Source organism: Moschus berezovskii, chromosome 14, assembly GCF_049115385.1.
Source record: "Moschus berezovskii isolate FMDL1 chromosome 14, NW_MosBer_1.0, whole genome shotgun sequence".
NCBI lineage: Eukaryota > Metazoa > Chordata > Mammalia > Artiodactyla > Moschidae > Moschus > Moschus berezovskii.
In genome coordinates, this window is record NC_142473.1 from 46,256,642 (window position 1) to 46,281,298 (window position 24,657).

At 39.6% G+C, this 24,657-nt stretch overlaps 1 non-coding gene across 2 annotated transcripts; it reads left to right on the forward strand.

The window, feature by feature from the left end:
- Window positions 1-1,663: 1,663 nt before the first annotated feature.
- Window positions 1,664-24,293, forward strand: LOC129554510 (uncharacterized). Of its 2 annotated transcripts, XR_016038993.1 has the most exons (3): window positions 1,699-2,573; window positions 4,175-11,416; window positions 11,774-24,293. It is a non-coding gene; the product is annotated as an uncharacterized LOC129554510 (transcript). The 2 variants fall into 2 exon arrangements; XR_016038992.1 differs by lacking the exon at window positions 11,774-24,293 and having other exon boundaries at window positions 1,664-2,573; window positions 4,175-7,660.
- The last annotated feature ends 364 nt before the right edge of the window (window positions 24,294-24,657 follow it).

Consider the following 24,657-nt stretch of genomic DNA (forward strand, 5'->3'; position numbering starts at 1 on the left):
AACAAAAGTCTGTATAGTCAAAGCTATAGTTTTTCCTGTAGTCATGTACAGTTGTGAGAGTTGGACCATAAAGAAGATTGAGCACCAAAGAATTGATGCTCTTGAATTGCGGTGCTGGAGAAGACTCTTGAGAGTCCCGTGGACTGCAAGGAGATCAAACCATTCGATCCTAAAGGAAATCAACCATGAATACTCATTGGAAGGACTGGTGCTGAAGCTGAAGCTCCAATCCTTTGACCAACTGATCTGAAGAACTAACTGATAGGAAAAGATCCTGACGCTGGGAAAGACTGAGGGCAGGAGGAAAAGGGGGGACAGAGGATGAGATGAGAGGATGACATCACTGACCCCATGGACATGAGTTTGGGCAAGCTCCATGAAGACAGTGAAGGACAGGGAAGCCTGATATGCTGCAGTTCCTGGGGTCTCAAAGAGTCGGGCACGATTTAGTGACTAAACAACATCTGATAGGGTTGTAAATAGTAAATGAGCTAATACTTTAGAAAATGTGTAGGTAGAACAGCCCCTGCCCATACTGTGTATTCAGTAAATGCTACCCATTACCACTATTGGTCAGAGTACATATTGCCTGTATATTTTATCTGTCTCAGCAACCAACACTCTATAATAATCTATTGACCAAGCAACTACAGAAAAAGTTCTTATGCTTCAAGCCCCTTACTGATTAGACTGCAGATTTTAGGACTAAGGTTAAATTCAAGACGTTACTTCAGTTGAATTTGTTATCAGCTGAATGTTTTGAATTATTTCATTCCATGAAAATGTAAACCAGATGTGTGAAGATTAAATTGGGAGCATATTTGTAAAAGGCCCTTCTGAAATAGAAAACTTATGAAAATGTGGGATATTTTTCCAATATTGTTAAGAGCTAGACAATTCCTTCAGTTACAATATGATCTTTGCTCTTCAAGTAAAATTTCGCCCCTTCAGCAAAGTGATTTCCCCCTTGGTGGTTCAAAAGCTCAAATGAAACCAATTTAACAGGAATAATTTTAAAATAATAATGAAGACATACGGATAGTCTACCATGGGGCCAAGTTCTGAAGATGTTGAAATGACTGTAAATTAAACATTAAGAACCAAATGTTGACACCTATTATCAGTCTTATGAAATCATCTAGTTCAGTCCTCCCAAAGATTCTGTTAAATAAGAGGTTAGATTCAATGCCGAAGAAATTTATTCATATGTCCAAGAAGAGCAAATTTAGGAAAAACAAAAGCTGCCCTTGCTTTTGACCACAAGTCAGGAATTTTCTATCATTGGCGCAGCGCCTGAAAACAAGATTCAACTTTCTTGACTTGGCTATTTCTATGGGGCCTTGAAAATCTAAAATATTGCAAACAACTGGACTCACTGTTTAATGCTACCCGTACTTCAACAAATTCCTTCCAAGAAGTGTGCATATTTAAAGATGCCAATTTGGAAAAACAGGGTGCACGTCTCCTTCCACGACGGATCTCACACAAAATGGAACTGAATACACGGCTCGAAGCCTTTTGCTGTGTTGTTTTTAAAAACAGCGGGAGGGGATAGGAGAACTAAGCTTAAAACACCCTAAGTAGCAGCTGTCAAACAGTGTTCTAGAGCGCTGGGCGTTCCTCGGGGAGGGAGCCACTAGAGGAGGGTGCAAAGACACAGCAAGCGGACTCTTTCCCATTGACACTGCTGAGACGCCGCCATCCCTACATATTCCTACACGTGGCTCCCGACCCCATCTGGGGTCACCAGGGAGCTCTGGAGAGAGCACGCCCCGGGGACACGACGCTCAGCTCTCAGCTCGGCCCACTAGGGGCCCCCGACACGCCAGCTTCTGGGAGGGGCGGGGAAGAGAGAGGGCGTTTTCTGCCCGGATTCCAGTGGGAAAACAAGGAAAAGAGGAGGCGGTTGCGCAACCTGGGCCTGGGGTGCGGCTCCGGGAACAAAGAGCGCGAGAAAGGACCAGCAGCCGAGGCTCTGCAAATGCACTCAAATCAACACCGGGGCTGAGCCCTACTGCATAAGGGCACGCAAGCTTCTCGAAGACAATCCAGTGCTACAGGATCACAAATGCTATCTCGCAGGATCCAGGACTCTGCATTGTAAACAAACGCCCGGGCTGCTCGAACCCAGGGAAATTTGAAAACTGTCGCTTCTCGTCGGGTTTTAGCTCAGCCTCAAGCGAACGCCCCAGTCCGGAGCGATAGCGGCGGCGGCTGCTGGCCCGCTCCTCAACCGAGCTTGGTCCTTTCCATTGGTCCCGCCCCACTGCTCAGCGCGGATAGGTTGCGGGGAGCCATTCTGGCGCTGATTGGGCGGCGGCAAAGTCGCTCATGGAGACTGTACGTGGGGGTGCCCTAGCGTGCTAAATTTATCTTCAGACAAGCGACCGCGCCAGCCGCGAATCGGATGTCTATGGAGGTGGCATAGGCGATATCCCTGAGCTGAGAGCATCGCCCGGCCCCCCGAATCCTTCTTCCCTCTGTTTTGTTTTTCATTTTCTCCCTTCCTCCCTCCCCCTCCCCCTTCCAGTCCGCGACGACTGGCTCTTGACCCCGTTCAGGCCTCGGTGAAGGTGAGGACCAGAGCCGCCGTGGCGGCTGAGTGGTGCGCTCTGAAATGGCCGCTGCCGTGAGCTTTGTAAAATGGCGGGCGCCGGCTCTGCTGGGGACCGCGGCGCTGCTCTGCAGCCCAGCCGCAGCAGAGACCATTCTCTTCATCGCTGATGGAGATGAAAGAGAAAGAGAGTGTCGGGTTCTGAGACGGTTTCCTGTGGTTGTTAGCTGAGGCGACCGCCCGGGCACGCGAGAGGAGTTCCGTAGGCGAGGGTGGACTCCACAGGAAGCCAGCCCCAACTGTGGCTGGCAGCGCGCACCTGTGACAAGGAGGAGCCGAGGGATACAGCTGGCTGGGCAGCCCATCGAAGTGACCGTTTTAAAAAGCGCTTAGGTACTCGATGGGGTGTCTGTGCCCATTTCCTGCCTCAGCTTTTTGAACATTCTGCACTCCTCCCCAGCCCTCCTGCCCCAAGGGTATTGTTCAGAGCTAGAACCACCGGAGCGGGGAGGTGAATGGATGGTGTTACCTGTCAGTTTAGCCAGAAGAGACAAAGGATGAGGGTTCCCCCCGCTGCTTTTCAGGGAGTCAAATAGATACTTTACTCTTTAGGGAGTCCAGTTTCTGTCTTCGAGAGATTCAAGAGAGCACCTCTGAAAAGGTGGAGATTAGGCCCTCCCACCTGAAAAGAAAGCGCACCACTCCGTTGTGTCCTTCCCTAGTAGCTAGGGAGAGGGATTGTAAACTTTTAGGTCACCCATTGACTCCACGAAGTTCTCTGCAACTAAGGTCCATTCAGGACTATGGTAGAACCGTCTGCTCTTTTGCTGCCAATGATAAAGGTGTACGGCATTCTGCTGCCAGTTTGAGACCCTCGACTTTCTGGCAGTAGTAACCCATTGTATAGATCATTCATTTCTCTGTGCACCATCCAACTCCTGGTCCCAGATTTTTAGTGGTTGTGAAATTAAGAGTATTTGAGGACACACAAGCAATGACTAGGCGGCTCTGCAGTCGAACTTTCTGGGTATTGTTCTTAGTTCTTCACAGATGTGTTAACAGGGGACTTAAGCTCCCATTTGTTCATCCTTAAAGGATTATTAATAATAGTCCCTAACTCTCAAGTTCGTTTTGAGGATTAAATGAGCTCATCTATGAGGAATTTAGCAGTTACTGGCACATAGTAAACAATGATCACTCAGTGAATGTTAGTAAGCGTAAGGATCTTGGTTATTGAGACAGGAGTGGTTATAACAAAAAGGCATAGTTCTTGTAACCTTTCCGTGTATAATTCCATTTTAGATTACTTAAAATGCTTAGTTTTAGAGATATTAAGTTGTGGCTATACTTGAAAAAGTTAGGTTTAGTTTCTGAGAGTTTAATGTCTGTGAAGTCAGTGGATGGGGAAGCACTTCATAACAATGAAATTACCAGAGTATTAAATAGGATAAAATATTAGCACTTTTATTATTTTAGACATCTTCTAATTTCAGTCTAAGATCTGCATTCAGTGAAGAATCATTTGCACTGCCCAGCTCTAAAATGTAAAGAATGGTCATCTTAGAGGTTTGTAGCTAGTTCTATTTTTACAATGTCTGATTTTAATTTTTCTCATTCTAGGCTTTTGGTTACTCCCCTTCCACCCTATCCCTTAATTTTATTTTTTTGAAGAGTCTGCATTTCAAGCTTCCAAGGTGGAGAGTGATTGCAGAAGAGAGTGCTCCTCATTTCAGGTATCTTACCCTCTAGCTGTTAATAGGAAAACCCTTTTGATTCAGGATCTGATGTAAGAATCCAAAGGTTACTCTGTAGCCAAATCATAAAGTTTAAATCAAAAGTAACTACATTTAGATAGACACTAAATTTGAATGCCTTACCTTATAAAGCTAGTATTCTTTAGAAGTCCTAAAATTTGCATTACCATTCCATTTTATGATGCTTTTTAAAAAGTATTGTACAAGGAATAAACTTGTTAAAATGAGAGTTTATGTTTTCTTTAGGTCCTTGTTAAGCCTTCACCTAAAGAATAATGGGATGCTGAGTACTTAGTAAAATATATGTATTACTTCAATGACTCTAATTTGGGATAATATAAATATTTATGTAATTTTAAGTCCAAAGAAATAGTACCTAATTTTTGGATTACAGTTTATTTTTCAGTGTTAACACACAATATTTAGATATAACAGAATTCTGTATCTTGCAAAACTTTGAACTATTTGTGTGTTTTTGAAGTAGCTCATCAGAATAGTTGTGAGCCCTGAAAGAATCCTTAAGATGTGTATCAGTGTCAACAATGAGTGTATCTAATGGCAGTAGGCATCAGAAAGCTAAGAGATTCCAAGATACTGTATACAGTGAAAAGGTATACAGTGGGTGAATTATGGCCCCATGCTGCCTGTTTTTGGAAATAGAGATTTATTGGAACACAGCTATGTCCTTCTAACATATTGTCTATGGCTACTGCCATTCTCCAACTACAGAGTTGAGTAATTGCAATAGAGACCATATGGCCCATCAAGTAAAAAACATTTATCATATGCTACTTTATGGGAAAAATTGGCCAGCCCTGCCATGGGACCTCAAGATCGCTTCCGTAAAAATACACTTATCAGCTCTTTATTATTTCTTGGTCCAATTGTTCCCAAACTATGTTTTATAGAGTATTAATGTTATCTAAGTTAATGAGCGTTGTGAGAAAAAATTAAATGCTAACAATAGTTTTTTCTTTATAATTTATTTTAAAATGTAAGTTTAAGACTACTAAACTCATTTCTATAGCTTTTATTTTTATGTGATAATCTACCTTTAAGAAAAGGTGTGCCATACCCGAGAGCACCAGGAAGTCGAATGAGAGATCACCTGATACACGAACGTGTGATGTTCCATCTGCGCATTGATGCATAGGCAGCGTTTACAAATTAACTGATGTGTTGCTATATATCATCTCTTTGATGATTGCTCATCTTCTATGTATCCTATCTTATAATGTCAACACATTTGTGATACTCAATGTTTATGCTAAATTAACCATGTTTTGTTCCACAAATTCATTGCCTATGGATCTGTTGCTGAAACAAGGAAGTCTTAAACAAGAAGTAGAATCTTTTTGTTATCAAATTGTGTCTGAGTCACATGATCAAAAGGTTGGAATATTACAAAGTGAAGATGAGCAGTTGCAGCCTTCAGTTTCTAAAAATTCAGAAGGTGAGCTTTCCAGGGTCAAATTTATGTCCAATTCCAACAAAATAACTACTTTTAGTAAGAAACCAAAAAGAAGAAAATATGATGAAAGTTATTTGTCTTTTGGATTTACTTACTTTGGAAATAGAGATGCACCTCATGCTCAGTGTGTATTATGTAAGAAAATTTTATCAAATAGCTCTTTGGCCCCTAGTAAGCTTCGAAGACATTTGGAAACTAAACATGCTGCATATAAAGACAAAGACATAAGTTTTTTCAAGCAACATCTTGATTCACCTGAAAATAATAAACCCCCAACACCTAAAATTGTCAATACAGATAATGAAAGTGCTACAGAAGCATCATACAATGTAAGTTACCATATAGCCCTGAGTGGAGAGGCTCATACTATTGGAGAATTGCTTATCAAGCCTTGTGCAAAAGATGTCGTGATGCGGATGTTTGACGAACAGTATAGTAAAAAAATAGATGCAGTACAGCTATCAAACAGTACTGTTGCTCGTCGAATTAAGGATCTAGCTGCTGACATTGAAGAGGAACTTGTTTGTAGACTGAAAATTTGTGATGGCTTTTCACTGCAACTAGATGAATCAGCTGATGTTTCAGGACTTGCTGTGCTGCTTGTGTTTGTTCGTTATAGGTTTAATAAGTCTATTGAGGAAGACCTACTCTTATGTGAATCTTTGCAAAGTAATGCCACTGGTGAAGAAATTTTCAACTGCATCAACGGTTTTATGCAGAAACATGAAATTGAATGGGAAAAATGTGTTGATGTTTGTAGTGATGCTTCTAGGGCAATGGATGGGAAAATTGCTGAGGCTGTCACCTTGATAAAATATGTGGCTCCCGAAAGTACCAGTAGTCACTGCCTATTATATAGACATGCACTAGCAGTTAAAACAATGCCTACGTCTCTGAAAAATGTGCTAGATCAGGCAGTACAAATCATCAATTATATTAAAGCTCGACCACATCAATCCAGACTACTAAAAATTTTATGTGAAGAAATGGGTGCCCAGCATACAGCACTTCTTCTAAATACAGAGGTAAGGTGGCTTTCCCGAGGTAAAGTTCTTGTGAGACTTTTTGAGCTTCGTCGTGAACTGTTGGTTTTCATGGATTCTGCTTTTCGACTGTCTGACTGTTTAACGAATTCATCTTGGCTGCTAAGACTTGCATATCTTGCAGATATTTTTACTAAATTAAATGAAGTTAATCTGTCAATGCAAGGAAAAAATGTGACAGTTTTTACAGTATTTGATAAAATGTCATCATTGTTAAGAAAATTGGAATTTTGGGCCTCATCTGTCGAAGAAGAAAACTTTGATTGTTTCCCTACACTCAGTGACTTTTTGACTGAAATTAATTCCACAGTTGATAAAGATATTTGCAGTGCCATTGTGCAGCACCTAAGGGGTTTGCGTTCTACTCTGTTAAAATATTTTCCTGTAACAAATGACAGTCATGCTTGGGTTAGAAATCCATTTACAGTAACTGTTAAACCAGCCTCATTATTGGCACGGGACTATGAGAGCCTGATTGATTTAACATGTGATTCTCAAGTGAAACAAAATTTCAGTGAACTTTCACTAAATGATTTTTGGAGTAGCCTAATTCAGGAGTACCCGAGTGTTGCACGGCGTGCAGTTCGTGTGCTTCTTCCTTTTGCTACAATGCACCTGTGTGAGACAGGCTTTTCATATTATGCTGCCACAAAAACAAAATACAGGAAAAGACTTGATGCTGCACCTCATATGCGGATCCGACTTAGCAACATTACACCTAATATTAAGCGAATATGTGATAAAAAGACACAAAAACACTGTTCTCATTAAAGCTGGAGGGTTATGCATGCCTCTGGATAGCCAAATATAAGATGAAAATAAAAGATGATTTACTTCACTGATGGTATCTTGGGGTTTTAAATAAAATTATTCAAATTTTTTATACTTTTTAGATTTTAAGAAAGGTAAAGAATCACAGATTTAAACATGTACTACTGTTAGTGATTCTTCTTCACATTGTGAAGGGTTCAAAGGGTTCCATGGTGATGGCTATGGGAAATATTGACTCACAGTTTCTTAGCATGACATTTCTTTTCAGGATCTCATCACTGCCAATCTTTCTAACCATGCCACCCTGTAGCTCTCCAGTCACAGGGACCTTCTTGCCTAAACATATCACTCTTTCATGCTTTCAGCTGTCAAAAACCATTCCTTCTCCTTGATTCCTGAAAAACTCCTATTTGCTTTTCAACCCATTGATTTAATTTATCTTCGGCATTTGCATTCTCTTTATCTATTTTTTGTGTATGTCTCAACTGTGAACCTCTTAGTGTTCTCATAATTCCCAGTGTTACTGGACTGAGCTGTTATGTGGTCTTATCCAGCTCTGTGTCTCCATTATCTGGTAGAAGACCTTGCTAAAGTAGAGGCTAAATAAAGGAAAAAACGTTGGTGAAAGTGAACCAGTGAAAAATGGAATAGGGTATGGTAGTTATATTTGTTCTTGTGTATTGATATTATTCTCTGTGGTCTTGGCTCAGTTCTTCAGTTACGTAGAATTTAGTGTGGCCATTAGGCAGAAGTTACTGGAGAATGTCAGGGCTTTGATTCAAGCTGAATACTAGGGGAAGCAGAGGGATATGAAATATGAAAAATATGAAAAGCATTTTCAGGTCAGCAACTCAGTGTTAAATATTTTTGTGTTATTCCTGTAGTAGGCTACTAGATAGCTACAGATAGCCATTACTTATTTAATCTTAATTATTCAAACTCATCTTCCATTTTGAGGAAAAGGAGTACCTCCCCTTTCAAGGTAGAACATGATAACGGGATTTTAGTTCTCTGAACAGGGGTTGAACCCAGGTCCGCAGCAGTGAGAGCTCAGATTCCTAACCGCTGGACTACCAGGAAATTCCCTAACTAGCTTTCCAACTTTGCTCAGTCTGAGCCTTCCTGAACCTATTATCTCATTTGTAAAATTTTAATTATGCCTTCTCTGAAGAGTTAGTAAGATGAAATGAGTATGTATATAAATCTCCTAACAGTAGATAGTCAGATAAGTGACTTACATTAGTTCTTGCCATATTCAACCATGTCCCAGTCAAACTTCACTCTACACTGACTCTTCCAGTCTAAGTTTTTATTCTCTGTGAAGACGCAACAGCACTCCAGGCTGTAGGACCTGACCTAATCTGAGGCAGCAAGATTGAGTATTTTTAGCCCAGGTTCTTTTCTCCTTTGTCACATCATTAAGCACTTATTTACCTTTCAGTCACCCAATTAGGTGATTTTATGTTATCAGTCATCTTTATGACAATCCTGTGGGATTAGGTAATTTTTTTAATTCACCTAGGGTCATACAATAAGTAGCAGAACTTAATTTAAATGGTCTTTTCTGGCAGGACTTTAGCCATCATTGCATTTCAGACGTTTCTGAGAGCATCAGACAATGACTTGGGATCCTGGCTAAAAGCTCCCTACTAAAATGTGTACCTTTCTTTGAAATCTGTTATGTTTTCTTCTCTAAATTCACCCAAAATAGCCATCTACATCAAAGTATGACCGCTTGTTTTAATATAAAAATATGTAGCATAGGGATTAAATTGCTATTAAGTAAAATTAATTCTCTAAAAATTCATCCTAACTGCTCACACATGCAGTACTAATCTCAGGATTAAATGTACCCTGTTTTAAGAAATATGTACGATGCTTTCATATGTCCATATGGCTGGTTCCTCAAGTAGAAGAACCTGACTCCCTGTGTGATTTCTGAACCCAAGCCTCTGCTTAAGTTACCTGGCCAGGATGTCAGCCTATTGAGATACAAGGCCTCTCACTTTTTAATCCTTTATCCCTAACCACTTCCTCTGAGAGTCTCCTTTTCTGCATTTAAGCCCAAGTCTGTTGACTTGAGACCCTGCTAACTGCTGTAAGATCTGTTTAATGCCAACACTACCCAACTCGGTTCTTGATGTCAACTCTTTACCTGCTCTATAACCTATCAGGACTAATCTGTGGGTACTGTGTACAGCTAGTGAGAATAAATTTTTCTACATAAAGGTGAGTCTAGTACCTGTTGAATGATAGCCAAGTCTTGTTTGAGACAGCAACTTCTGTATTATTCTAACCTACTGAATTTCCGTGACTGAATCCCAAAAGAGAAGATTCTTTTCCTTTATGTTTAAACTCTGCCTCCTTCAGAATCAGCCTTCCTTAAATACAACCAAAGTAGACAAAGTTAAGTCTTGGGCACTGAGATTCCCTTTCTTTTGTACCTCCAATGCCCTTTGTTTGCCCATCTGCCAATATTCTGTTAGATTCTCAATGCTAGAAACTCTTTGGAACTAGAGAGAAGCCTAGAAGGCAAACCCCTTCACACAAAAGAGAAAACCATAGGAACAAATGGATGGCATTCTCTTTAATATTGCAAGAGATATTTAGGGCCTAAATAACATGGCACCCGCAAATGACAGCTACTCTTCCTGCCTATGCACGAAACAGTGAAGTTCCCATAATGTGTCCAACGCAAGAGGGCTTTCCCACTTTTTTTTTTTTTGCCAGTTCCTGAAATTAATTTAACTGGATCCACACTTTCCTTAAAATATCAATAATTGTTTTTTTGTATTAGACAAGTGTCTCAATTGTAATTTATAGGAAACCAAATCAAACTTATCAGGGACTTCCTTGGCAGTCCAGTGATTAAGACTCCATGCTTCCACTGCAGGGAGTACAGGATTGATCCCTGGCTGGGGAACTAGATCCCACATGAGGCTGTTCCATCTCCCCCCACACCTTCCACCGCTACCCAGCCCAAGAAAGGCCAAATCAACTTAAGAAAGTTTACTTACCGGTCAGTGTTTGTAGTAGCCTCAGGGATGACTGGATCTGTTTAGATGATATTATCAGGGATCTCTTCATCTCTATGGCTTTTTTGTTTTGTTGTATTGAGGTATAGTTAAAATACAATATTAAATGTACATTATTCCACTTTCAATTCACATGATTTAAGTACAGCTGACCCTTGAACAACACAGGTTTAAACTGCTTGGGTCCACTTATACCCAAATTTTTTTCAGTAGTAAATTATAGAGTATTTACATTATCCATGGTTAGTTAAATCTGTGGCTAGAGAGGGCTGACTAAATTATATGCAGATTTTAAACTTTGTAAAGGGTTGGCACCCCATGTTGTTCAAAGGTCAACTGTAATTGAAATTGCCTTGATTTCTTTTTTTTTTTGTCTTTTTTAAAAGTGTTATTAAAGTTTAGTTGATTTACAGTGTTGCGTTGATTTCTGCTATACAGCAAAGTGAATCAGTTATATATATATCTTTTTCATATTCTTTTTCAGTATGATTTATCACAGGGTATTGAATATAGTTCCCTGTGCTATACAATAGGACCTTATTGTTTGTTTATTCATCCTATACATAATGGTTTGTGTCTGCTAATCCCAAACTCCCAGTCCTTCCCTCCCTACCGCCCTTCCACCTGCCCGAATTTCTTAATGAGGATCATTTCCTATGTCAGTCTTGCCCTAGTACCATGTTGTTGTTCAGTTGTTAAGTTGTGTTGGCCTCTCTTGCAGCAAACTCCATGGACTGTAGCCCACCAGGCTTCTTTGTCCATGGGATTTCCCAGGCAAGAATACTACAGTAAGTTGCCATTTCCTTCACTAGGGTTTCTTCCCGACCCAAGGATCGAACCCTTGTCTCCTGAATTGGCAGGTGGTTTCTTTGCCACTGAGCCACCTGAGTACCACACATATACTGTATAAATACACAAACTGTAATCTCTTGTAGCTTAGAGTTCTTTTGGATCATTCGTAGAGTTTAGAAAATTTCTAATCATACTGTAAGTGCTCAGTGAATTGAATTCCCTAACTTGAAAGGTACAAATATTAAGATGAAATGTAATTCATACTATATAACATTATGAAAATTAGCTTTAAAATCCTTGTCTCACTTAAATCAGGCAGTAACTTTTTGTTTTTTTTTTTTTACTCTATACAGGGTTCCTTTTTTTGCAGGAAAATATACATTACACAAAATTTAACCATTTTAAGCACTTTTAAGTATACGATTCAACCAATCCATTCTAAAGGAGATCAATCCTGGGTGTTCATTGGAAGGACTGATGCTAAAGCTGAAACTGCAATACTTTGGGCATGCGACGAGTTGACTCATTGGAAAAGAGTCTGATGCTAGGAAAGGTTGGGGGCGGGAGGAGAAGGGGACGACAGAGAATGAGATGGCTGGATGGCATCACCGACTCTGTGGACATGAGTTTGAGTGAACTCCGGGAGTTGGTGATGGACAGGGAGGCCTGGCGTGCTGTGATTCATGGGGTCGCAAAGAGTCGGACACGACTGAGCGACTGAACTGAACTGAAGTATACGATTCAGTGACATTAAGGACATTGACAGTGTTGTGCAACCATCACCATCATCCATCTCCAGAACTTTTTCATCTTCCCATACTGAAACTGTCCCCATTAAATACCAATTCCCCACAATTCCCCTCCTCTAGTCCCTAGCATTCATCATTCTTACTTTCTGTCTCTGAATTTGGCTAATCTTGGGACCTCATAGTGGAATCATACAGTATTTGTCCTTTTAAGTCTGTTTAATTTCATTCTGCTTATAATGTCTTCTGTGTTGTAGCATGTGTCAAAATTTCCTCTTTTTAAGGCTGAGTAGTATTCCATGTGTGTGTGTACATTTTCTTTATCCATTCATCCATCAGTGGACATTTGGGTTACATCTGTCTTTGGCTGCTATGAATAATACTATTGTGAACATGGGAGTACAAATATCTTTTGACTCCCCAGAGCAGCATTTCTTTAATAAGCTCCCCTATTTCCTTAAAAGTGCAATTTTTTATTCTCCAAAATAAACTCATACAACTCCTGAAAGAATCCATAGCTGTGTAAATCTAGATGCCTCTGGAACTTACATATGTTATTTAATTTTTTAAAGTTAGTATAACTGCACCGTTAATTAGTGCAATGGAAAGAATTCTGAAGCAGCTGTCAAGAGACTTGTGTTCTGCAACTAATTAACTGCCTTAAGTTCATCTTCCCTTGGCTTTGGTTGCTTTACTTACGAAATGAAACTAGAATGAGTTCTAAGGTTCTCGTCAAATAAGATAAAAATTTTAACCTAAATAAAGATTAGAGTGATGAAAAGATGTGCTGAGTTATTTGAAATACAGTTTTTACCCCCCTTGGAAGCCAGTCTTTTTTTTTTAATTGAAGTGTAGTTGGTTTACAGTGTTGCATCAATTTCTGCTGTACAGCAAAGTGACTCAGTTATACCCCCCCACACACACACATATATATATACACATTCTTTTCCATTATGGTTTATCATGGGATATTGAATATAGTTCCCTGTGCTTGATAGTAGGACCTAGTTGTTTAAGACAAGGTTTTTTCTTTTTGGCCTAAACACTTGGCTTGCAGGATCTTAGTTCCTTGACAGGAATCAAGCCTGTGCCCCCAGCAATGGAAGCATCAAGTCCTAACCACTGGACCAGCAAGGAATTCCCATAAAGCAAGCTTATTAAATGAATCTTAAACTATAATGTTTTTCAACAACCAAATGATGAAATTTATAAATTGCTCCATTGTGGGATACTTACTAAATGAAAGGAATGAAATGTTTGTTTTTGGAAGGGGAAATTTAGAAAACATTGGAAAAACTAAAATATGTTTGGTTATGACTATGTTGGAATCTAATATAGTTTAAGGAATAACTTATGCATCAGGCAGGTTGCAGTGGAATTTATTGACTAATCCCCAGCATCTTTTTTTTCTCTCCCAGATTTTACTCTTCCTTTTCTTTCAGGTATCTACTTTTCCCCTACTAAATCCATATGCTTAAATAAAAGCTGACCCCACTTCAGCTTTAGGTATGGACTTGTTTTAAGATAGTTTTCTTCACCCCAATTCACAATAGGAAACAGATTTTACATTATAATCTAGTTGTGAGTATGTGTAAGCACCAAAGTGTCATAAAACAGTACTCATCCTTCATATGTGCAATGTAGTTGCAAATACATTTAATTTTTTTCAATGATGAGGATTCAAAAGATTAATTTCTTGATCCATTCTTAGGTCGTAATCCATCATTTGAAGAATATCGGTGAATGTAATGCCATTGCTCTTACAAAAATTGTTCAGGGAACCTGCCTCTAAGCCTATTGAGGCATACTATTACTCTGGCCACACAAATTGGTCCAGGAATGGTTGTGACCCATTACAAGCAAGTGAAAGGCAAGAGCAGTATTATAAGGGCTTTGACAAAAGATGCTTCCTCACTCTTAAGGAAGAGATAAATATCCTGTGTGCTTGGGAGGCCTGGAATTGCTGCAGCTCTCTAACTACCAGCATGAGGATAAAGCCAATACGTAGAGGAGGGCACAGCCAAAAAAATGAGAAATCAGAACCCTGATGGAACCAAACTTGATCACTTTCCTGCCTTTAATTTTTTTGTTACTCTTTATTGTTTAAGACCCTTTACATTGGGTTTTCCACTACTATAGACAAAATCCTCTTATATTAATCTACTATATTAGTATAGTGGTCTAAAGGGAAAAAAATGTAAAGCTGGAGTTCCATCCCAAACTCAAGCAATCTCATCTCTGGTTATTAGGCCATCTACCATAGTGCTATCAATCAAAACTCTGCCAGTGGTAATATTTTATAGGTCAGAAACTAAATCAGCATGTATATTGACATTATGAAGTTTTATCAAATGCCATTTCTCTTAATGGGACAACTTGGTAATAAATGGATTTTATGTATTAGTTTAGGCTGGCCTAGTAATGAATCTGGTATACAATTCAAATTAGAAATTAAACTTGAAAACATCTTCAGTTTGCCTTTAATTTGCTGAAGATAAATGTGATGGGATTTTTTTTTTAACTTTTTAAGGTTTAATAAGTCACATGTTTTGCAGGGAAAATGATCATCCAGAAATAATTTTCTTTCAAAGTTGTCAGCAAGTTCCCTATAAGATTGTTTTAACTTCTCAGAAAAGTTATGTGTTGACAAAGCAAAATCTGTTATATATGACAGTTCACAAGGCTTTCTTGACAAATGCTTTTGAGCAAAATAAACCTTTCCCCAAACAAGCTGGGACTTTAGGTTTAAAGTGGTTATCTAAATGCCTATATTTGTCTGTTGTACAAAATGAAGTCAGAAAGAGAAAAACAAATGTCATATATTAATGCAAATATGTGGAATCTAGAAAAATGGTACAGATCAATCTAGTCCCAGAGCAGGAACAGAGATGCAAACATAGAGACCGGATGTGTGGACCCAGGGGTAAGGGATTGGGTGGGATGAATTTGGAGAGAGGTTTGACGTGAATATGCTACCATTTGTGAAACATCGCTAATGGGAACCTGTGGTATAGTCCAGTGGGCTCAGCTCAGTGCTCTGTGATGACCTAGATGGGTGAGTTGAGGGTGGGAGAGGGAGGTTCAGGAGGGAAGGGGTATAAGTGTGTGTGTGTATATGTGTGTATATATATATATATAGCTGACTACATTGTATAGCAGAAACTAACAACAACATTGTAAAGCAGTTATGCCCCTATTAAAAATAAATAAATGCTTACATTTGACGCCTACCTTCCTAAAAGTCCATAGACATGCTGAAAGAAATATCAAACTTAGTCAGAATCCACAGAAACACTAAGAAACAAAAAGGAGTAAAGATATCATTACTCTCAAAAGTATTTACATTCTAGTGGAAAAGACTTAACTGTTAAGTGCTACCAGGTAAATAAAACAGATTAATGAAGGAGAATGTTAACTGAGTTAATCTGAGATGGTCTCTTTGAGAATGTGACATTTGAGCCAAAACCTTAGTGCTAAGAAGGAGCCAGTCAGAGATTGGGGAAAGAATAATCCAGATCAACAGCAGGCAGGTGCAAACACCCTGATAGTGAAAGAGCTTAGTGTGTTTGAGGAATAGAAAGATTAACCATCTGGAATAAAGAGCACTGTTAGGGTGGTAAAAATTGGCACAGAGGTAGGAAGAAACCAAATTATTTAGGGTAAAATGGCTGAGGTTCATGGGGTCGCAGAGTCAGACACGACTGAGTGACTGAACTGAACTGAAGGTAAAGCGCTAGTCACTCAATCATGTAGTCTCTTTGCAACTCCATGGACTAGCCCTCCAGTCTCCTCTATATATGGGATTTCCCAGGCAAGAATACTGGAGTTGGTTGCTGTTCCCTTTTCCAGGGGATCTTCCTGACCCTGGGATTGAACCCGGGTCTCCCTCATTGCTGGTGGAGTCTCTACTGTCTGAGCCACCAGGGAAGCCCCATTTAGGGTTTCAAAGGCCAATGTAAGGAGTTTGGATTTTGTTTCAAATACAATGGGAAGGCATTGTGGTTCTCAAAGGGGAGAAGGGCATAGGGGTTAGGTTACCATCTTCAAGGGGTATTTGTAAATGTGTGAGGGCATTGAGGGCTATAACTGCGGTATTTTAGACCCATTTGAACATTATCACCACTTCTTTTGAAGAGCTCAAAGTTTGGATGAGACTGAGAACTTCATATACTTGTGAGGACACCCAGAACCTTATAGAGACCCCACTTTGGAAAATATACATGTTCATTGAAAGAGTTTCCATCTCCACTCTTAAAGGAACATATATTGGGCTTTTTTCATCTCATAGAGTGCCATGCTGGACTCCTTATGGCACTCTTTTGTGGCACAAACTGGACAGTTATCTAAATTTAGGAGCATGCAAAATTTAATGGTGATTATCTTGATTATTTTTTTCTCATAAGGAAATATAGTGCATTAATCAAAGGTTTATGATGTATAAAAGTTGTCCAGATTCCGCTTTCAGTATGTTTTTGTTGAGTGAAGGGATGAATGTTGAGTCTCCAAACCTCATCTACTAACTCAAGTTGGCTGCTAAATATTGTCCTTTTTGTTGTCATAACACTTAACTGCCCTTCCCCTGTCCTTCAGCAAGAAGATTCAGAATTCTTAGAGGGTAGAGAAGCAAAAGGGACTTATCCTTAAGAATTTCACTGTTGTAACTATTTTTTAACTTAATTTTTAATGATTTCAAGACTTCATGTAAAGAAGCAGCCCCTACCTCTCTGCCCAAAATAAAGGAAACTCTGGTCTGAATGATATAGCAGTGGAGTTGGCTTGGGAAAACAGTAAGATTTTAGTCCAACACTTTTCTCCATGCTACTAAGACAATATTTTAAAAATCACTCTGGATGTTCATTTCTAGAGCATTTCATAGGTCTTAGGCAATTCTGAAGTAGGTTATATACCATTTACAGCTATGGAAGAATTAAATGCCCAACACGAAGTACTTTGGGTTTAGAGAAGAGCCTTCAAAATAAGTTATATTTACTCTTCTACATGTATAAATGAAAAGATTAAACATCATCTCTTATGACTTGTATTAAGAAGTATATTGTCAATCATCAGATACTTCTGGAGTCTTTAAAAGGCTCCCAGATTCACTCAGCAATATTCATACACCATTTTTTTCCTCAACCAAGCACCTACTTCAAGAGGCAGTAATGAGAATCACTCTAGAATACATTCACCTTAACAGCAATTCACTTTTCACATCCTCCTCCCAGCTTTTTTCTATCAAAGCACCATGAATCAACCAGACAGCTGTCATCAGAACTAAGCCAACATAACATCCCTTTCAGGAAGGCTTTGGAAAAAAACTTTCTGATAGTCAAACTGTGTACTTGTTCTAGAAAACAGACTACTGTCAGGTTTCAGTGAATAGTCAGATACAATATAGAGCTCTAGTCTGTTATGGGCTTGAAGTTGTGATTCTTACTGATTTCACAATACATTGATTACCAATGAGGATAGTCTCAGTATTCCTGAAACATCAGAGAAGTCTAGCATTTCTTAAATTGTGCAGCAGAAATAAACTACCTATTCTATTTTTGCTTTATTTAGTATTCAAGGAAAAAAGCAGACTTCCTTCAATTAAGCTTTATGCTAAAACATGAGAAATGAATAGGATTTTGAAACAAAGCCCTGAAGTTCAAGAAACAAACTCTGTTATGAATTATTGAATTGTTTGGTGTGTATGGAGCATTTATCTAGTACTTAGTCAAATACTGAAACGCAAATATGCTTTGGCTTTGTATATCACTGCCAGTGAAATTCACTCACATCAGAATGAAGTTGATGATAAAGTAAACACATTTCCAAGTAATAAAATACTAAAAACACATTACTCAAAAAGATTAAAATGAAACCTTTATATTCTCATTTCCAATTGTATAAAAGTGAACGTAAGCTCCATGGGGGCAGAGACCTTGTTTTTCTTATCTGCCTTTATTTTCAGAGCCTCAAATATGTCTGACACCTAGTAGTTATATAAGTGTTAAATGTCAATATGGTAGAGATGGGGAAAGTCAAGGTTTGAATCTCCACTCTGACACTTTAAAGTTGCAGAACCTTGGACAAGTCACTTAAATTCTCTTGACCCTCAGTTTCTTCTTCTGTAAAAGAGGAATAATATTTTAGTCTCCATTTTTCCAGTATGTTTTTTACAAACACCACCAAGCAGTTTTCCAGTTCTCAGCAGACACTGTCTGAGGTGTCCTACAGTTCAGTTCAGTCACTCAGTCGTGTCCGACTCTTTGCGACCCCATGAATCACAGCACGCCAGGCCTCCCTGTCTATCACCAGCTCCCGGAGTTCACTCAAACTCATGTCCATCGAGTCGGTGATGCCATCCAGCCATCTCATTCTCTGTTGTCCCCTTCTCCTCCTGCCTGCAATCCCTCCCAGCATCAGAGTCTTTTCCAGTGAGTCAACTCGTCGCATGAGGTGGCCAAAGTTTCAGCTTTAGCATCAGTCCTTCCAATGAACACCCAGGATCGATCTCCTTTAGAATGGACTGGTTGGATCTCCTTGCAGTCCAAGGGACTCTCAAGAGTCTTCTCCAACACCACAGTTCAAAAGCATCAATTCTTCGGCGATCAGCTTTCTTCACAGTCCAACTCTCTTTTGGAGCCCCAAAAAATAAAGTCTTGACACTGTTTCCGCATCTATTTCCCATGAAGTGGTGGGACCAGATGCCATGATCTTAGTTTTCTGAATATTGAGCTTTAAGCCAACTTTTTCACTCTCCTCTTTCACTTTCATCAAGAAGATCTTTAGTTCTTCTTCGCTTTCTGCCGTAAGCGTGGTGTCATCTGCATATCTGAGGTTATTGCTATTTCTCCCCAATCTTGATTCCAGCTTGTGTTTCATCCAGCCCTGCGTTCCTCATGATGTACTCTGCATATAAGTTAAATAAGCAGGGTGACGATATACAGTCTTGACGTACTCCTTTTCCTATTTGGAACCAGTCTGTTGTTCCATGTCCAGTTCTAACTGTTGCTTCCTGACCTGCATACAGGTTTCTCAAGAGGCAGGTCAGGTCGTCTGGTATTCCCATCTCTTTCAGAATTTTCCACAGTTTATTGTGATCCACACAGTCAAATGCTTTTAATTTAATTCAGTTCTGACACTGTTTACCTGGAGATAGTGTCAGATCCCACAGGTTAAAGTCTCAGCCCAACAAGACTCCCCACCTTCCCTCTTCAGGCACCAGTAGCAAGTATAGGTTAAATCAAATGTCCCCATGACCCCCTCTTCAGTTTGCTAGAGTGGCTGACAGAACTCAGAAACGTTTACTTGTATTTACTGGTTTGTTATAAAAAGCTCTAATTCAGAAGTAGGGTAAAGTATGTAGGAAGGAGGGAAAGAGTGTGGAGTTTCCAAGTTCTCTGTGCTCACCAACACAGAAGCTCAGCTCTTGTTGTTCAAGGGTTTCTACAGAGCTTAATCTGTAGCCTCCCCTACTTTCCCCTTCCCACAGGTTAGTGCCCCATCCTGAGGTTATCTAGGGACCCCACCCTGGGTCACTTCATTAGCATAAACTTTAGTGCTCAAAAGAGACTTCTACTGAAAGACAAAAGGCTCTCCTATCAGAAACTACTGAAAGACAAAAGGCTCTCCTATCAGAAAACTCTTAAGAAACCCAGGACTAAGACTTCATGTATTATTATATCGCACTGTTACTTACAGCTCTGCTCTGAGAGTCAAACAAGATATGTATGTAAAGTTACTGTAAAATTCTATAGCATTACTTAAAAACCATTATTGCAATACCAACAATTTTATAATAAAACATTGTCTGGTAGAGATCCCTAATTACATACACATACAGACATATATATAAAATAAATGCTTTTTACTCATTTTTAATTATGATATTTCTGTGAGGTATGCCATCAGTACTAGTTATCCGTTGAGTAATACAGTAATTTATTGACCTTAAAAAACTTTTATTTCCTCACAGTTTCTGTAGATCCAAGTGCAGTTTTAGGTTCAGACTGCTTCAGGGTCTCCCACAGCTGCAAAGAAGATAGTTGGCCAGGGCTACAGTCATTTCAAGGCTCCACTGGGTAAGGATCCACTCCAAGGCTCATTCCTGTTGGTTGGATTCAGTTTTCAACAGGCTGCTGGACTGAGTGGGAGGCTGCCCTCAATACCATGGCACATGGACCTCTCTGGCTGCTTACAACATGCCAGCTGGCATCATCAAAATGAGCAAGTGAGAGATTGCCAGTAGCACAGCAGTCACAGACTTTTATAACCTAATTTTGGAAGTGTTATTCTACCACTTTTCTTGTATTCATTAAAACAAGTCACTAGTGAACCAGGATACAGGCTTTCATGAGCTACCGAATCTGCTAGTACCTTGATCTTGTACTTTCCAGCCTCCAGAAGAATTGTGAAATACAAATTTTTGTTGATTATTAAAAAAAAAGTTACTAGATTCTGCCGACATTCAAAAAGAGAGAGCATTACACAAAGGCATGAATACCAGGAGGCAGAGATCACCTCGAGCCATTTTAGAAGGCTACCTTCTGCAGGCTCAGAGTGTTCAAGTTGCATTGCAAATCACATCTGCCTGACTACAAACCCCATAGTGTTTCCATCTACTACTCCCAGTGAATACATAAGAATAATACAGGGTTAGGATAAACTTGTCTAGAAATGAATCTTTCTAAAGTGTTAAAAATCTGTTCTCTAAGATAGAAAAAGTCATCTCCATCCTAATTGTTCTTCCTAGGATTGTTCATCCTAATCATTTTTGTCATAATAGGATAAGTTAAACCTTTTTTCATTCTTGCCCCACAGTACCATAAACTCAAAATTTTAGTGATAAGAATTTTCATTATTTTTTTTTAAACCTACAAAGTGTAAGTTACCTCTCAGCAAGACCATCTAAGAAAAATAATCTGGTCCTAGGATTACTAGTGGACCTCTGGAGAGAGTATCTTTCAGTTGTTATTCAGAGAGTTGTGGGAGAGGACACAGACATTTGTAAATGACATTAAAGGTGTATACAAGGGGCTCTGTAAGTAAGAAGAGAAATACAGTTAAAGAAGTATGATTCAAAGAGGAAAAAAGAGTTTTGAGTCTTGAAGCATGAGCCTGAGTTTGCAAGGTAACCAAGGCAGAGTTGTTTGAAAAAAAAAAAGCATGACCTAAGATTTAATAAGCAGAATTGGAATTTAGGGGATTCCCCAAAAGTCAGAGTTCAGAAGGGGTCAGAATGGCAGAGGTAGAGTCAGACTTCAGTCTCAGAGCCAAAGGATGTAAGGAGTTGAGGGGTGGTGTGGGGGAATTGTAGAGCAATATCCTGGAGCAACCATAATGGGTAACTGGGGAACAGAATTTGAAACCTTTGGTTGGGTTGGCTTCTCAGTTCATTTTCAAAGCTAAGGTTATCTTGAAATGGTATTTTCCCCTAGACTGTCACAGTGACTCCAGAAACTTAGGGCAGATAAATCAGGCAGTGTACCTCAGGTGGCTGTGTCCAGAGAATAAGCCTCATTTCACATTCACAATATCAGTCACTGATATACACTGTCCAAGACTGCATTTTACCCCTTCCTTACAATCATCAGAGCAAACTGTGATAAACAGAAACAATCTCAGGCACAGAGCACAAGGAATACCAAGATGAGAACAAAATCAAGAACCATCAAATACCCAAGGAATACCAACAACCATGAAGGATGATACCAATCAACAAACAAAAGAACCAACACTCAAGCAGGTAGTTATTAGAATAAACAAAGGAGGCTCTTGGAAACAATTTTATTACTGTTTATTTATTGCATACTGGGTGTGGTATCAGGCATTGTTCTCACTTATTTTTAAATTAAGTACTTATATTGAATATCCCGAGGACTATGAGAGAAATGGCATCTAACTTAGATGAAAAAGAAGGAGTTAAAGATGATTTTAAAAAATTTAAAAATGGTCTGAACAGTAAATCGGCGCTGGTGAAGAGCCAAACTGAAATAATAAGCTGAAGAGTCATTCCAAAAGAACAAAGATATGGGGGAACTGATTTAAGAAACCTGCAAGATGAGTACTGAGATTTCAGTATTTCTCTCATATTTCCAAAGAAGAGATAACAGAATTGTAAGGCAGCAATAACTGAAAAAGTGAGAAAAATTCCTGTATGACTAGTGTAGTTTAGGAGAAATGTTTAATGCCATTCCTATTTTTAAAAATCAAACATTATGTAAGTGCATCTTATTTCTATTTTCTGGTTGCATCTGAAATTTTGTCACTTTTTATTATATGTCCTTCCCCACCCCAGCCTCCCTGAATCTCACAGCTTGTGGGATCTTAATTCCCGATGTTAGTCTCTCTGTCCTGAATGACTCTTTGACACTCCATGGACTGTAGCTCACCAGGCTCCTCTGTCCATGGGATTCTCCAGGCAAGAATACTGGAATGGGTTGCCATTTCTTTCTCTAGGGGATCTTCCCAACCCAGGGATCGAATCCAGGTTTCCCGCATTGCAGGTAGATTCTTTGTTAGCTGAGACACCAGGGAAACCCCTATTAAATGTATTTCAAAATCATATACTATATGTTTTCATGATAATTATTTTTTTGGGCTCCAAAATCACTGCAGATGCTGATTGCAGCCAGGAAATTAAAAGACGCTTACTCCTTGGAAGGAAAGTTATGAACAACCTAGATAGCATATTAAAAAGCAGAGACATTACTTTGCCAATAAAGGTCCATCTAGTCAAGGCTATGGTTTTTCCCGTGGTCATGTATGGATGTGAGAGTTGGACTGTGAAGAAAGCTGATGGCCGAAGAATTGATGATTTTGAACTGTGGTGCTGGAGAAGACTCTTGAGAGTCCCTTGGACTGCAAGGAGATCCAACCAGTCCATTCTAAAGGAGATCAATCCTGGGTGTTCATTGGAAGGACTGATGCTAAAGTTGAAACTCCAGTACTTTGGCCACCTCATGCGACGAGTTGACTCACTGGAAAAGACTCTGATGCTGGGAGTGATTGGGGCGGGAGGAGACAGGGACGACAGAGAATGAGATGGCTGGATGGCATCACTGACTTGATGGACATGAATTTGAGTGAACTCCGGGAGTTGGTGATGAACAGGGAGGCCTGGCGTGCTGTGATTCATGGTGTCGCACGACTGAGCGACTGAACTGAACTGAACTGATGCTTTATTTAGCGTTCTGTTTTGAAACAGATTTAGGTTTACTGAAATGCTGCAAAAATGGTACAAATTCCCTTCACCTAGATTCCCATAATGTTAACATCTTATATAATCATTGTACAATTATAAAAATTAATAAATTAATGTTAGTACAATGCCATTAAACAACAAATATACTTTATATAAACTAGGAGGAAAAATAAGTCACTGATGATTATTATATATAGATACAACAGACTGGTTCCAAATAGGAAAAGGTGTACGTCAAGGTTGTATATTGTCACCTTGCTTATTTAACTTATATGCAGAGTACATCATGAGGAACTCTGGGCTGGAAGAAGCACAAGCTGGAATCAAGATTGCTGGGAGAAATATCAATAACCTCAGATATGCAGATGACACTACCCTTATGGCAGAAAGTGAAGAGGAACTCAAAAGCCTCTTGATGAAAGTGAAAGAGGAGAGTGAAAAGGTTGGCTTGAAGCTCAACATTCAGAAAACAAAGATCATGGCATCTGGTCCCATCACTTAATGGGAAATAGATGGAAAAACAGCGGAAACAGTGTCAGACTTTATTTTTTTCGGCTCCAAAATCACTGCAGATACTGATTGCAGCCATGAAATTAAAAGACGCTTGCTCCTTGGAAGGAAAGTTAAGACCAACCTTGATAGTATATTAAAAAGCAGAGACATTACTTTGCTAACCAAAGTCCGTCTAGTCAAGGCAATGGTTTTTCCCGTGGTCATGTATGGATGTGAGAGTTGGACTGTGAAGAAAGCTGATCGCCGAAGAATCGATGCTTTTGAACTGTGGTGTTGGAGAGGACTCTTGAGAGTCCCTTATACTGCAAGGAGATCCAACCAGTCCATTCTAAAGGAGATCAATCCTGGATGTTCATTGGAGGGACTGATGCTAAAGCTGAAACTGCAATACTTTGACCACCTCATGCGACGAGTTGACTCACTGGAAAAGACTCTGATGCTGGGAAAGGTTGGGGGCGGGAGGAGAAGGGGACGACGGATAATGAGATGGCTGGATGGCATCACCGACTCTGTGGACATGAGTTTGAGTGAACTCTGGGAATTGGTGATGGACAGGGAGGCCTGGCGTGCTGTGATTCATGGGGTCGCGGAGAGTCAGACACGACTGAGCGACTGAACTGAACTGAACTGAACAAAGAAAAAGTTGCTACTATAGTCTCATTTCTATAACATCTCCAGGTTCTGTTTACAGTATTCTTCCATTATCATCTATTCCATACTCATTTTGTCAGCATCCATAGCTGGTTGACCAGGTGGTGCTAGTGGTGAAGTATCTGCCCGCCAGTGC